This window comes from Amblyraja radiata, chromosome 6 (genome assembly GCF_010909765.2).
Source record: "Amblyraja radiata isolate CabotCenter1 chromosome 6, sAmbRad1.1.pri, whole genome shotgun sequence".
Classification (NCBI taxonomy): domain Eukaryota; kingdom Metazoa; phylum Chordata; class Chondrichthyes; order Rajiformes; family Rajidae; genus Amblyraja; species Amblyraja radiata.
In genome coordinates, this window is record NC_045961.1 from 102,145,295 (window position 1) to 102,158,602 (window position 13,308).

General features: G+C 50.2%; 1 long non-coding RNA gene across 1 annotated transcript in view; it reads right to left on the reverse strand.

Annotated features, from left to right (window-relative positions):
* LOC116974026 overlaps positions 1-8,532 on the reverse strand; it is a 15,700-nt gene extending 7,168 nt beyond the window's left edge. The window contains exon 1 of the long non-coding RNA XR_004412262.1: positions 8,518-8,532. This is a non-coding gene — a long non-coding RNA (uncharacterized LOC116974026). The remainder of the gene's footprint in view (positions 1-8,517) is intronic.
* Between the last annotated feature and the right edge of the window lie 4,776 nt (positions 8,533-13,308).

Genomic DNA, 13,308 nt, shown 5'->3' on the forward strand with positions numbered 1-13,308 from the left:
AACACTGTTGCCCAAAAGAAAGAGAATAAATAGAAAATATAACTCAACGGTGACTCGCAAAGCCTGGCTGATTACAGATGTCCGGGTTGAGAATGAGATGTTTTGTAAAAGCAAAATAATTCCTTTTCTGAGGAACTGATTATTTGAACTTTGAATCCCAGTTATTGATTTGCAGACAGTCAGGTTGGCTGAGGCATGTCTATTGATTAGCTACTTTATAACCCAGTCCTCTCCAGCAGCAGGAGAGTGGAAAGTGTCATTAACTCCGCCTGCCGTCAACCATTCCCTCTATCGATCAGCTCCATTCAGTTCAGCTTATTGTCACGTGTACCGAGGTACAGTGGAAAGCTTTTTGCCGTGTGCTAACCAGTCAGCGGAAAGACAACACATGATTACAATCGATCCATTTACAGGGTATAGAGACAGCACTTGAATAACGTTCACTGCAAAGTAAAGCCAGCAAAGTCCGGTCAAGGATAGTCCGAGGGTCATCAAAGAGGTGGATAGAGGCAGCACTGCTCTCTGGTTGTGGTAGGGTGATTCAGTTGCCTGATAACAGCTGGGAAGAAACTAGCACTGAATCTGGTGGTGTGCCTTTTCACACTTCCGTACCTGATCCCAAATTTAACGCATTGATCTTCGACAGAGGGAAGGCGACAGAGGATCGGGATGTATCGGAGGATGGTTTGGGAACAGCTCCGTCCAAGACCTCAAGAAATTGCAGCAGATTGTGGATGCTGCCCAGACCATCACATAAACCAACCTCCAAGAAGGATCTCGAACCGAAACGTCACCTTTATCTTTGAACCAGAGATGCTGTCTGACCCGCGGAGTTACTCCAGCATTTTTGTGTCTATCTTCCTTGAATGAATGAATGAATGAATGAATACGTTTATTGGCCAAGTATTCACATACAAGGAATTTGCCTTGGTGCTCCGCCCGCAAGTGACAACATGACATACAGTGACAGTTAAGAATGACAAATAAAATATTAAACATTAATAATAAAACACTATTGATTAAACATGTTCCTCCTCATCTCCTTCTGAAAGGAACATCCTTTAATTCTAAAGAGATAACCTCATATTAGACAGCATGGAAACAGGCCCTTTGTCCCAATTCATCCATGATGACCAAGATAAGTGATAGGAGTAGAATTAGGCCATTCGGCCCATCAAGTCTACTCCACTATTCAATCATGGCTGATATACCTCCCTTCTCTACCCCAATGTTCTGCCTTCTCCCCATAACCCATGGCACCCATACTAATCGAGAATCCGTCATTAGACACAAAAAGCTGGAGTAACTCAGCGGGACAGGCAGCATCTCTGGAGAGAAGGAATGGGTGACGTTTCGGGTCGGGACCCTTCTTCAGACTGGTTAGGGATAAGGGAAACGAGAGATATAGACGTTGATGTGGAGAGATAAAGAATGATGAATGGAAGATATGCAAAAATGTATCGATGATAAAGGAAACAGGCCGTTGTTAGCTGTTTGTTGGGTGAGAACGAGAAGCTGGTGCGGCTTGGGTGGGGGAGGGATAGAGAGAGAGGGAATGCCGGGGCTACCTGAAGTGAGAGAAATCAAAATTCATTCCACTGGGCTGTAAGCTGCCCACAAGCGAAATATGAGGTGCTGTTCCTCCAATTTGCGTTTAGCCTCACTCTGACCATGGAGGAGGCCTAGGACAGAAAGGTCAGTGTGGGAATGGGAAGGAGAATTAAAGTGTTTTACAACCGGGGGATCAGGTTCAGGTGGGCTGAGTGAACCTCTGCCTTGTAAAATGTCTGCCGTCTTTCCCCGCATTACCTGCGGGGGATCAGCTGGCTCTTGGCACGGGGCGGCTGAATTGCAGGGTCAACGACTCCCAGACTGTGACCAGCTGTGTCACGCGCAGGGCACGGCACCAGCGCTCAATCTGCAAGTTGTGAAAGCGCATTAGTTCATCACAGGGCTGCCTCCCTTTGACACGAGCACTGAGCTCGCTCAGCTTGAAATGCCTCCCGCATCGGGATAATGTGCAATACCCACTGAAAACTAATGGTAGCAGTAGTACCGCACGGGTCCGTGACTCTACACCATGCAGTGCCTGCTCTGTTCATCTCCTCTCCTTTGTAGATGAAGCCTTCTCATCATCGTTACTCCCTGCAGAAGAAAATCCCTTAATGGTTTTCTGTTTTCTCCTTACCGTTCTGGAAATACAAAGCATCTTGTAGAGGCAGCTATTGATGTCTGCAGTTGAATATCTAGGCTGGGTTTGTTATGGGCCTGGCGATTTTTTGGGCGACTTCAGGCGACTGCTACAAAATTTTCAACATGTTGAAGAAGCTTCGGCGACAGTGGCGACAATCTTTGCAGTCGTAGGTTGTCATAGGCGTTGTCGTAGGTTGTCGCCAGGTGTCCTAGGTGAATCCCATTAAAATTAGTCCCTGGCAGTTGCCTAAGTGGGACAGGCCCATAATTCTGTTCATTGGCAACCCCTGATTAACCAATTGAGAGCAAAGGGATTCACAGAGGGATAGACAGAGTTGACGTGGATAAGCTTTTCCCATTGAGAGTAGGGAAGATTCAAACAAGAGTGACATGATTTGAGAATTAAGGGACAAAAGTTTAGGGGCAACATGAGGGGGAACTTCTTTACTCAGAGAGTGGTAGCTGTGTGGAATGAGCTTCCAGTGGAAGTGGTGGAGGCAGGTTCGTTGGTATCATTTAAAAATAAATTGGATAGGCATATGGACGGGAAAGGAATGGAGGGTTATGGTGTGAGTGCAGGTAGATGGGACTAGGTGAGAGTAAGTGTTCGGCACGGACTAGAAGGGCTGAGATGGCCTGTTTCCGTGCTGTAATTGTTATATGGGTAATGGGCTTCGCCCGTAATAAGAAGTGGCGCAGCGGTAGATTTGCTGCCTGACAGCACCAGAGAGCTGGGTTCGATCCTGACTACAGGTGCCGTCTGTGCGGAGTTTGCACGTTCCCCCGTGACCTGGGTGGGTTTTCCTCAGGTGCTCCGGTTTTCTTGCCGACTCCAAAGCCTTAGGGGTTGGTAGGTGAATTTTAGGTTAGTTCAGTTTAGAGATACTAAGTCTTTGTCACTTCGGTCCACGCCGACCAACGATCCCCGCACGCTACCATGACCACACACACACTGGGGACAATTTGCAATTTCACCAAGCCAATCAACCTGCAAACCTGTACGACTTAGGAGGGTGGGAGGCAACCGGAGCTCTGGGAAAAATCTGACTCGTATATATTTTTAGATGCAACATTTCTAAAGAAAAGATCTAATTTGACACCAAAGGGCTGGGGCGACACGTCAGCGCTGCCTTATAGCGGCAATGACCCGGCTGCGACCCTCCCTACAGGAGCTGTCTGTACGTTCTCCAGTTTCCTCCCACGCTCCAAAGACTGACAAAGGTGCTGGAGAAACGCAGCGGGTGTAGCAGCATCTATGGAGCGAAGGAAATAGGCAACGTTTTGGGCCGAAACCCTCTTCAGACTGATGTAGGGTGGGGAGAAGAAAAGAGAAAGGAAGAGGAGGAGCCCGAGGGCTGTGGGAGAGCTGAGAAGAGGAGGAGACAGCAAGGGCTACCGGCAATTGGAGAACTCAATGTTTATGCCGCTAGGGTGCAGACTGCCCAAGCGGAATATGAGGTGCTGCTCCTCCAATTTCCGGTGGTGCTCACTCTGGCCATGGAGGAGACCCAGGACAGAGAGGTCGGATTCGGAATGGGAGGGGGAGTTGAAGTGCTGAGCTACCGGGAGGTCAGGTTGGTTATTGCGAACCGAGCGGAGGTATTCGGCGAAACGATCGCCAAGCCTACGCTTGGTCTCACCGATGTAGATCAGCTGACATCTAGAGCAGCGGATGCACTAGATGAGGTTGGAGGAGATGCAGGTGAACCTCTGTCGCACATGGAATGACTGCTTGGGTCCTTGGATGGAGTCGAGGGGGGAGATCTGCAGTCCCTTCTTAAACACACTCCAAAGACTTACAGGTTTGTAAGTTAATTTGGCTTTGGAAAAATTTATAAATTGTCCCTGGTGTGTGTAGGATAGTGCTAGTGTCCGGGGTGATCGCTGGTCGGCGCGGACTCGGTGGGCCGAAGGATCTGTTTCTGCGCTTGTATCTCGAAACTAAACTACTAGTCTTGATTAGTACGGGTGTCAGAGTTTGTGGGGAGAAGGCAGGGGAATGAGGTTAGGAGGGAGAGATAGATTAGCCATGATTGAATCTCGCAGCAGACTTGATGGGCCAAAGGGCCTAATTCTACTCCTATCACTTCTGACCTTATGATAAATTAAAACTACACTGCCAAGGAAGGTCTGGGAAGACTTGAGGTTCAAAGGTTCAAAGGTTCAAAGGTTGATTTATTGTCACATACACCTAGATGTAGTGAAATTCTTTTTGCCAATGCAGCACATTAAAAAAGGAATACAAACATAACAATAATAAATAGCTTTAACATAAAAACATCCCCCCACAATGGTTCCCATTATGAGGGAAGGCACAAAGTCCAGTCCCATCCCCAATGTACACCCATAGTCGGGCCTATTGAGGCCTCCACAGTTGCCTCTACGGAGGCCCGATGTTCCAGGCCGTCCTCGCCGGGTGATGATGTTCCGGCGTCGGGAGAGTCCTCCCAGCGGCCTGGGAACCCTGGAACGGCCGCCTCCCTACTCGAGACCGTGGCTTCCGGAGCCGACAAGGCCGCGCCGAATGGAGCTCAACTGGCGATCTCGTCGCGAGATCCCAGGCTCCCGATGGAAAGTTCCAGCGCCGCCGCCCGAAGCTCCGCGATGTTTTTAACGCCGGTCCCAGCTCACCGGAGGTCCAGCGCAGCGACTCAGGCAAGGCACCGCCCGCCCCGCAATGGCGCTCCAGCGCTGCACCGCCGTCCCCAGACCCACAGCTCCACCGCCACCGATGCCGAGGCTCAGGGCGGTCCCCTCGCTCATCGGACCCGCAGCTCCGCAGCCGCCGCCGATGCCGATGCCGAGGCTCCGGGCGGTCCCCTCAGGAAATGCCACTCCAGGCCCGCTGGAAGGCCGCGAGGACGGGTCGAAAGTGCAGCCCGGAGAAAAGCTGCATATCCGACCAGGTAGGGACCCTGAAAATTAGTTTCCCCCTTCCCCCCCCCCCCCCCCCCCCCCCACCCAACACATAAAAAGCTAGAACTCCTTAAAAAACAAAACACTAAACTAACTAAAAATAAGAAAAAAGAAATGAAAAACAGACAGCTGCAGGCTAGGCAGCCATACCCCCTACAGGTCGGCGACACTATCACACTATCACACACCAGGACCATCCTTGTTTGGTATGGAGCAGTGCTGTCTGGATTCAAGCCAGGGACTCTAGACTTAGAAGGTGGTAGTGTACTACATCATGAGTGGAATAGATTGGGTAGATGCCCAGAGTAGGGGAATCAAGGGCCAGAGGACATGGGTTCAAGGTGAAGGGGAAAAGATTTAATAGGAACCTGAGGGGTAACTTTTTTCACCAAAGGGTGGTGGGTGTGTGGAATAAGCTGCCAGAGGAGGTAGTTGAGGCTGGGACTATCCCAACATTTAAGGAACAGTTAGACTGGTACATGGATAGTACAGGTTTGGAGGGATATGGACCAAGCGCAGGCAAGTGGGACTAGTATAGATGGGACATTGTTGGCAGGAGCGGGAAAGTTGGGCCGAAGGGCCTGTTCCCACGCTATCAAAATATGACCTTAAGGTTTTAAGGTGGATCTGATGTACTTCCACTTACAAAATAGGGAGATGATTGACAGTAGAATCCTTGGCCCCACACCATGGTGAACAGATTGTTATGGAGAGCCAGTCTCTCTGCCAATTACTAAGGAAAAAGTTGAATAAATGTTTGAAACGCTGCCACAATCAGGATCTTCCCAGAATGTTGTGGCCGCACTGTGTATAAGAACATTCGCTTTAGTTTAGTTTAGAGATACAGCGCGGAAACAGGCCCTTCGGCCCACTGAGCCCACGCCGACCAACGATCCCCGCACACTAGAGGGCCTGTCCCACTTGCCGATTTTTTCGGCGACTGCCGCCGACATCATTGACTGACGTATCAGGTCACCGGAGAAATTTGTAGCGTGACGCGGCGTGACGATGTGGCGTGATGACGTATAACACGTCGTGTTTTTTCATGTGTCGCAAAATTTATTTTGGCGACACTGATATGATGCCGGCGGTCACCGAAAAAAATCGCCACATGGGACAGGCCCTTAACACTTCCCCACACCCACTGAGGACAATTTACAATTTCTACCGAGCCAATTAGCCTACAAACCTGTACGTCTTTGGGGTGTGGGAGGAAACCAGAGATCCCGGGGAAAGGCCATGTAGCCGCCCGACTCATCACCCACACCAAATCCTGGCATCACATCACTCCAGTCCTCAAAAAACTTCACTGGCTTCCCATCTCCCACCGGATCACCTACAAAATCCTGGTCCTCACCTACAAAGCCCTCCACCATCTGGCCCCCCCATATCTCACTGACCTCCTCTCCCCCTACCAACCCTCACGGTCCCTCAGATCCACATCAGCCGGTCTCCTCTCCATCCACAAGTCCAACCTCCGCAGTTTTGGGGACAGAGCCTTCTCCGGGGCAGCTCCCAGGCTCTGGAACTCCCTCCCCCAACTGATCCGCAATTCCGTGTCCCTCACCATCTTCCAGTCCCGCCTCAAGACCCATCTCTTCACCTCTGCCTATCCTTAGCCCCACGTCCCCGTCCCTTTTCATCTGTGCATTAATTGCCTCATACTGTGTTTTGTATTGAATTCTGTCTTTACTTTGTGTACTAGTCATGTCTCTACTATTTATTTCATTCCCCTTACATGTTTTTCCTCTACATGCTCAATTTTTGTAAGGTGTCCTTGAGACTCTTGAAAGGCGCCCATAAATAAAATTTATTATTATTATTATTATGTAGTGTTGATGCCTTACAGCGCCAGAGACCTGGGTTCAATCCTAACTACAGGTGATAGCTGTACGGAGATTCACATTTACATTCACCCCATGACCTGCGTGGGTTTTCTCCGTCTGCTCCGGGAGTTTCCTCCCACACTCCAAAGACGTTCAGGTTTGCAAGTTAATTGGCTTTGATGAAGGTTGTAAATTGTCCCTAGTGTGTGTAGGAATGTGCAATTGTACGGAGATCGCTGGTCGGTGTAGACTTCCAAACCTAAACCTCCAGAGAATTCAGTCTTCATACCGCTGGGTTGTAAGCTACCCAAGCAAAATATCAGGCATTGTGTTTATATAGTCAAATACTGTCATTCAGTGCTTCAGTTTCATCCAAATTCCCCAAAACCTGCACATTTGTAGACAATAGACAATAGACAATAGGTGCAGGAGTAGGCCATTCGCCCCTTCGAGCCAGCACCGCCATTCAATGTGATCATGGCTGATCATCCCCAATCAGTACCCCGTTCCTGCCTCCTCCCCCATATCCCCTGACTCCGCTATCTTTAAGAGCCCAATCTAACTCTCTCTTGAAAGCATCCAGAGAACCGGCCTCCACCTCCAGAGTAGGTCAATTGTCGATTAACTTTTGCCCCTAATGTGTAGTTGAGTGGGAGAATTGGAGAAGAGTTGATGTGAATTTGGGGAGGATAAAACCGTGGGATGAGACACAAAATGCTGGAGTAACTCAGCGGGACAGGCAGCATCTCTGAAGACGTTTTGGGTCAACACCCTTCTTCAGAATGAGACTCCGGGGAGAGGGAAACTAGAGATATGGAAGGGTAGGGTGTGAAAAACGACGGGTCAAAGCAGAGGACGTTCATTCATCATCGGCGGTCACTCGAAACGTGTATGACTGTCCTCTTATGGGCGCCTGTGCGTGACTTTGTTTAACGTGGGGAGACTGGTGCACAGACAGCCACCCCACGTGGGGTCCTTGACAGATCTGGGTCAGGATCCAGTGGTATGGAGTCCAAGACGACCGGAGACCCTTTTCTGCTGCAGCCTTCATCCGCCTCCCCAGCCGTTGTGACGCTCCACTAAGGTTAGCCATCGTCCTCCGCCTGTTCCACCGTTGAGGTCTTGGTTGGATTGCTCTTTGTCAGAGACCTCCTTAAGAAAACTGCCACCGTAAATTGCCTCGAGCGTGTAGGTGAGTGGTAGAATCTAGGGTGAAGTGTGAAGATAGACTGTAATAGGATTAATGTAGGATTGGTGAGCATTACTGTAGGGGGGCAAGAGATGCTACACTGGTCGCTTCACCTCCCCCCTCGACTCCATTCAAGGACCCAAGCAGTTGTTCCAGGTGCGACAGAGGTTCACCTGCACCTCCTCCAACCTCATCTATTGCATCCGCTGCTCTAGATGTCAGCTGATCTACATCGGTGAGAACAAGCGCAGGCTTGGCGATCGTTTTGCCGAACACCTCCGCTCGGTCCGCCTTAACCAACCTGAGCTCCCGGTGGCTCAGCACTTCAACTCCCCCTCCCATTCCGAATCCGACCTCTCTGTCCTGGGCCTCCTCCATGGCCAGAGTGTGGACCACTGGAAATTGGAGGAGCAGCACCTCATATTCCGCTTGGGCAGTTTGCACCCCAGTGGTATGAACATTGACTTCTCTAATTTCTGGTAGCCCTTATTGTCTCCTCCCCTTCTCAGCTCTCCCTCAGCCCTCTGGCTCCTCCACTTCCTTTCTTCTTCCCACCCCCCACCCTATATCAGTCTGAAGAAGGGTTTTGGCCCGAAACGTTGCCTATTTCCTTCGCTCCATAGATGCTGCTGCACCCGCTGAGTTTCTCCAGCAATTTTGTCTACCAAGCATTAATGTAGGGTTGGTAACTGAGTGCCTGGTGAACGGTATAAGGATAGTGGGCCGAAGGGCCTCTTTCCCTACTATATGCATTTATGGGTCATGAATTTGACCTGGCAACAGGACGACAGAGAATTAGATATAGACACAAAATGCTGGATGGTGTAACTCAGCGGGACAGGCAGCATCTCCAGAGAAAAGGAACAGGTGATGTCTCGGGTCGAGACCCTTCATCAGATTGAGAGTCGGTGAAAAGGGAAAGGGGAGGTATAATGGGAAGGTAGACAAAAATGCTGGAGGAACTCAGCGGGTGAGGCAGCATCTAAGGAGAGAAGGAATAGGCGACGTTTCGGGTCGAGACCCTTCTCTTCACAGATACTGCCTCCCCTTTATTCTAAGACTGTGGCCCCTGGTTCTGGACTCGCCCAACATTGGGAACATTTTTCCTGCATCTAGCTTGTCCAGCCCTTTTATAATGTTATATGTTTCTATAAGATTCCCCCTCATCCTTCTAAACTCTAGTGAATACAAGCCTAGTCTTTTCAATCTTTCCTCATATGACAGTCCCGCCATCCCAGGGATCAATCTCGTGAACCTACGCTGCACTGCCTCAATCACAACAATGTTCTTCCTCAAATTAGGAGACCAAAACTGTACCCAGTACTCCAGATGTGGTCTCACCAGAGCCCAATACAACTGCAGAAGAACCTCTTTACTCCTATACTGAAATCCTCTTGTTATGAAGGCCAACATTCCATTAGCTTTCTTCACTGCCTGCTGTACCTGCACGCCAACTTTCAGTGACTGGTGTACAAGGACACCCAGGTCTCGCTGCACCTCCCCCTTACCTAACCTAACCCCATTGAGATAGTAATCTGCCCCTTGTTTTTGCCACCAGTGGATAACCTCACATTTATCTATATTATACTGCATCTGCCACGCATCTGCCCACTCACTCAACCTGTCCAGGTCACCCTACAACCTCCTAACATCTTCTTCACAGATCACACTGCCACCCAGCTTTGTGTCATCCGCAAACTTGCTAGTGTTGCTCCTAATTCCCTCTTCCAAATCATTAATATATATGGTAAATAGTTGCGGCCCCAACCCCGAGCCTTGCGGCACTCCACTCGCCACTGCCTGCCATTCTGAAAAGGACCCGTTCACTCCTACTCCTGCTAAGCATTTGTATTCTGAAGACAACTTGGAAGTGTTGGTCTACATGATGTTTCCCGTCATGAGGCGATTCCTACAGACGTTGGGTTTTGTGTTTGAACACAACAGTTTATTTATCAGGCACTCGAAGCTGAAAGCAAACACTGGATCTAATCTTTCGTTCGAGTTCCAGGCAGGAACAAGCTGCACACACAGACTGTTAACTACCGGCATCGGGACGGCTCTCTCTGTCGCAGCGGTAGAGTTGCTGCCTCACAGCGCCGGTGAACCGGGTTCGATCCTGATCCTGGCTGCTGTCTGTACAGAGTTTGTACGCCCTCCCAGTGACCGCGTGGGTTTTCTCCGGGTGCTCCGGTTTCCTCCCACACTCCAAAAGATGGACAGGTCTCTAGGCTAACTGGCTTGGAGTTAATAGGGTGAGTAGGGAGAGATACATCAGCCATGATTGAATGGCGGAGTAGACTCGATGGGCCGAATGGCCTAATTTTGCTCTTATCACTTATGAACTTGGGTAAAAAAATATCCCTAGTGTGTGCAGGATAGCGTTAGTGTTCAGGTGATTGCTGGTAGAGGTGGACTCAGTACTTCCACACTGTATCTCGAAACTAAACTTACTGAGAAAGCCACTGGGTGGCTTTGGATTAAGAGGGTTGATCCGTGGGCGGTTGCTGCTGGGACACAAGTCGGGGCCTGATCAACCCCGGCTGGGTCGCCTGGGCGTGTGTGTCTGATGTTGTGAGACCCGAAACACCCGATGACCCCAGGTCACATCACTGAGGATGCGTCCTAGCGCATCTAGAAGATATATCTTTCACACAAACTACTCAACAAGTCCAGGTTTTTAGGTTAATTGGCTTCGGCAAAATTGTAAATTGTCCGAATCTCCTGTCAATTTGGGCGGCGCAGCGGTAGAGTTGCTGCCTTACAGCGAATGCAGCGCCGGAGACCCGGGTTCGATCCCGACTACGGGCGCTGTCTGTACGGAGTTTGCACGTTCTCCCCGTGACCCGCGTGGGTTTTCTCCTCCGAGATCTTCGGTTTCATCCCACACTCCGAAGGCGTGCAGTTTTGTAGGTTAATTGGCTTGGTAAAGGTAAAAATTGTTCCTAGTGGGTGTAGGATAGTGTTGGTGTGCGGGGATCGCTGGCCGGCGCGGACACGGTGGGCCGAAGGGCCTGTTTCCACGCTGTATCTCTGAACTAAACTAATGTTGAAATGATTTTAAAAACACAGAGTGAAAATGCACACCTCCAGATTCAGGGTGAGTTTATTCTCCCCTCGACTCGATATTTAACAGGCAACTGAAAAATCCAACGCCAACTAGAGAGTGGTCCTGACCTCCCATCTACCTCATTGGAGAGCCTCGGATGATCTTTAATTGGACATTACTGTACTTTACCTTGCACTAATCGTTATTCACTCTATTGTGTATCTGCACACTGTGGACCGCCCGATTGTAATCATGTATAGTTTCTTCACTGTCCGTATAACTCACAGCAAAATAGCTTCTCACTGTCCCTAGTGTGTGTAGGATAGATAATGTTAGTGTATGGGTTGATCGCTGGTTGGACTCGGAGGCCGAAAGGCCTGTTTCAACGCTGTCTCCAAAGCCCAGAGACCAGCCTGCTCCCTCATCCACTATTCCCTTGGTGATTTGTAATCTTGTATCTCTACAACTAGAACTGGTACTGGTGAAAGGTCATCTACCTGAAGTCCTAACTCAATAGACAATAGGTGCAGGAGTAGGCCATTCGGCCCTTCGAGCCAGCTTGACCATTCTATGTGATCATGGCTGATCATCCCCAATCAGTACCCCGTTCCTGCCTTCTCCCCATATCCCCTGACTCCGCTATTTTTATGCGCCCTTCTTGCGTATGGCGTGCACAGCCTAAAGTAGTAGGACAACTTGTTCTATTTGATCTTATTTGATTGTGCACGCCGGGTTGATTGCATTTGTCGAAACAGGGCGGACCACGTGAAGGTTGCAATCTCCCAACCCCAAGCTCTCTCTCTTGAAAGCATCCAGAGAACCTGCCTCCACCGCCCTCAGAGGCAGAGAATTCCACAGACTCACCACTCTCTGTGTGAAAAAGTGTTTCCTCGTCTCCGTTCTAAATGGCTTACCCCTTATTCTTAAACAGTGGCCCCTGGTTCTGGACTCCCCCAACATTGGGAACATGTTTCCTGCCTCTAGCGTGTCCAAACCCTTAATAATCTTTTATGTTTCAATGAGATACCCTCTCATCCTTCTAAATTCCAGAGTATACAAGCCCAGCCGCTCCATTCTCTCAGCATATGATATTCCCCGCCATCTCGGGAATTAACCTTGTGAACCTACGCTGCACTCCCTCAATAGCAAGAAACTCAGTTTCTCTCTCCATGGATGCAGCCCGACCTGTTGAGCATTTCGGGAATTTTTGGATTTTGTTTCGTGTTTTCAGCATCTCCAGCGTTTTTAGCTCTCAAGTCATTGGGTATTTTTCCTCAAGTTTAGTTTAGTCTATGGGAACTAAAGACAGACACAAAAAGCTGGAGTAACTTAGCAGGACAGGCAGCATCTCTGGAGTGAAGGAATGGGTGACTATTTGGGTCGAGGCCCTTTCTTCTGACTTAGTTTAGTTTTGTACAAAGTTACAGCACGGAAACTGGCCCTTCGGCCCGCCAAGCCCGCGCCGACCTGCGATCCCGCACGCTAACACTATCCCACACACATAGTGACAATTTGCATTTATACCAAGCCAATTAACCTGGAGTGTGGGAGGAAAGCCTCTAGAGATTGGGGGTCGCTGGTCACCGCGGACCCGGTAGGCCGAAGGTCTTGTTTCCGCGCTGTGTCTCTAAACTGAACTAAACCTTCCTGGGAGAACGTACACGCTCAGTACAGACGGCATCTCTAGTCAGGATCGAAGATCGGGTCGCTGGTGCTGTTAAGGGCCTGTCCCACGAGCATGTGACCTGCATGCGGCAAGCGCGACCTAAAGGGTCGGTCCCACCAGCATGCGCCTGCATGCGGCAAGCAACCTAACCACAAGCGGGAGCCGCGCGGAGGTCGGGTGAGTGACATGAAGTGCGAGCGAAGTCCGTGGCAAGTATGCGCGGTACGTACGGCGTTGAGGCGGCTGCGGGCCGGCAGGCCGTTGCCGCGCGGAATGTTTAAACACGGTCAGTTTTTCGGAGCCCCGCGCGATGTCGGGACCACAACTCTATACGGCTCCAGCGATCGAAGTGGGACCGGCCCCGCGAGGCCGTACGGCTCAAGCGACCACGTTAGGTCGCGCTTGCCGAATGCAGGCGCATGCTGGTGGGATCGGCCCTTTAGGTCGCGCTTGCCGCATGGAGTCGCATGCC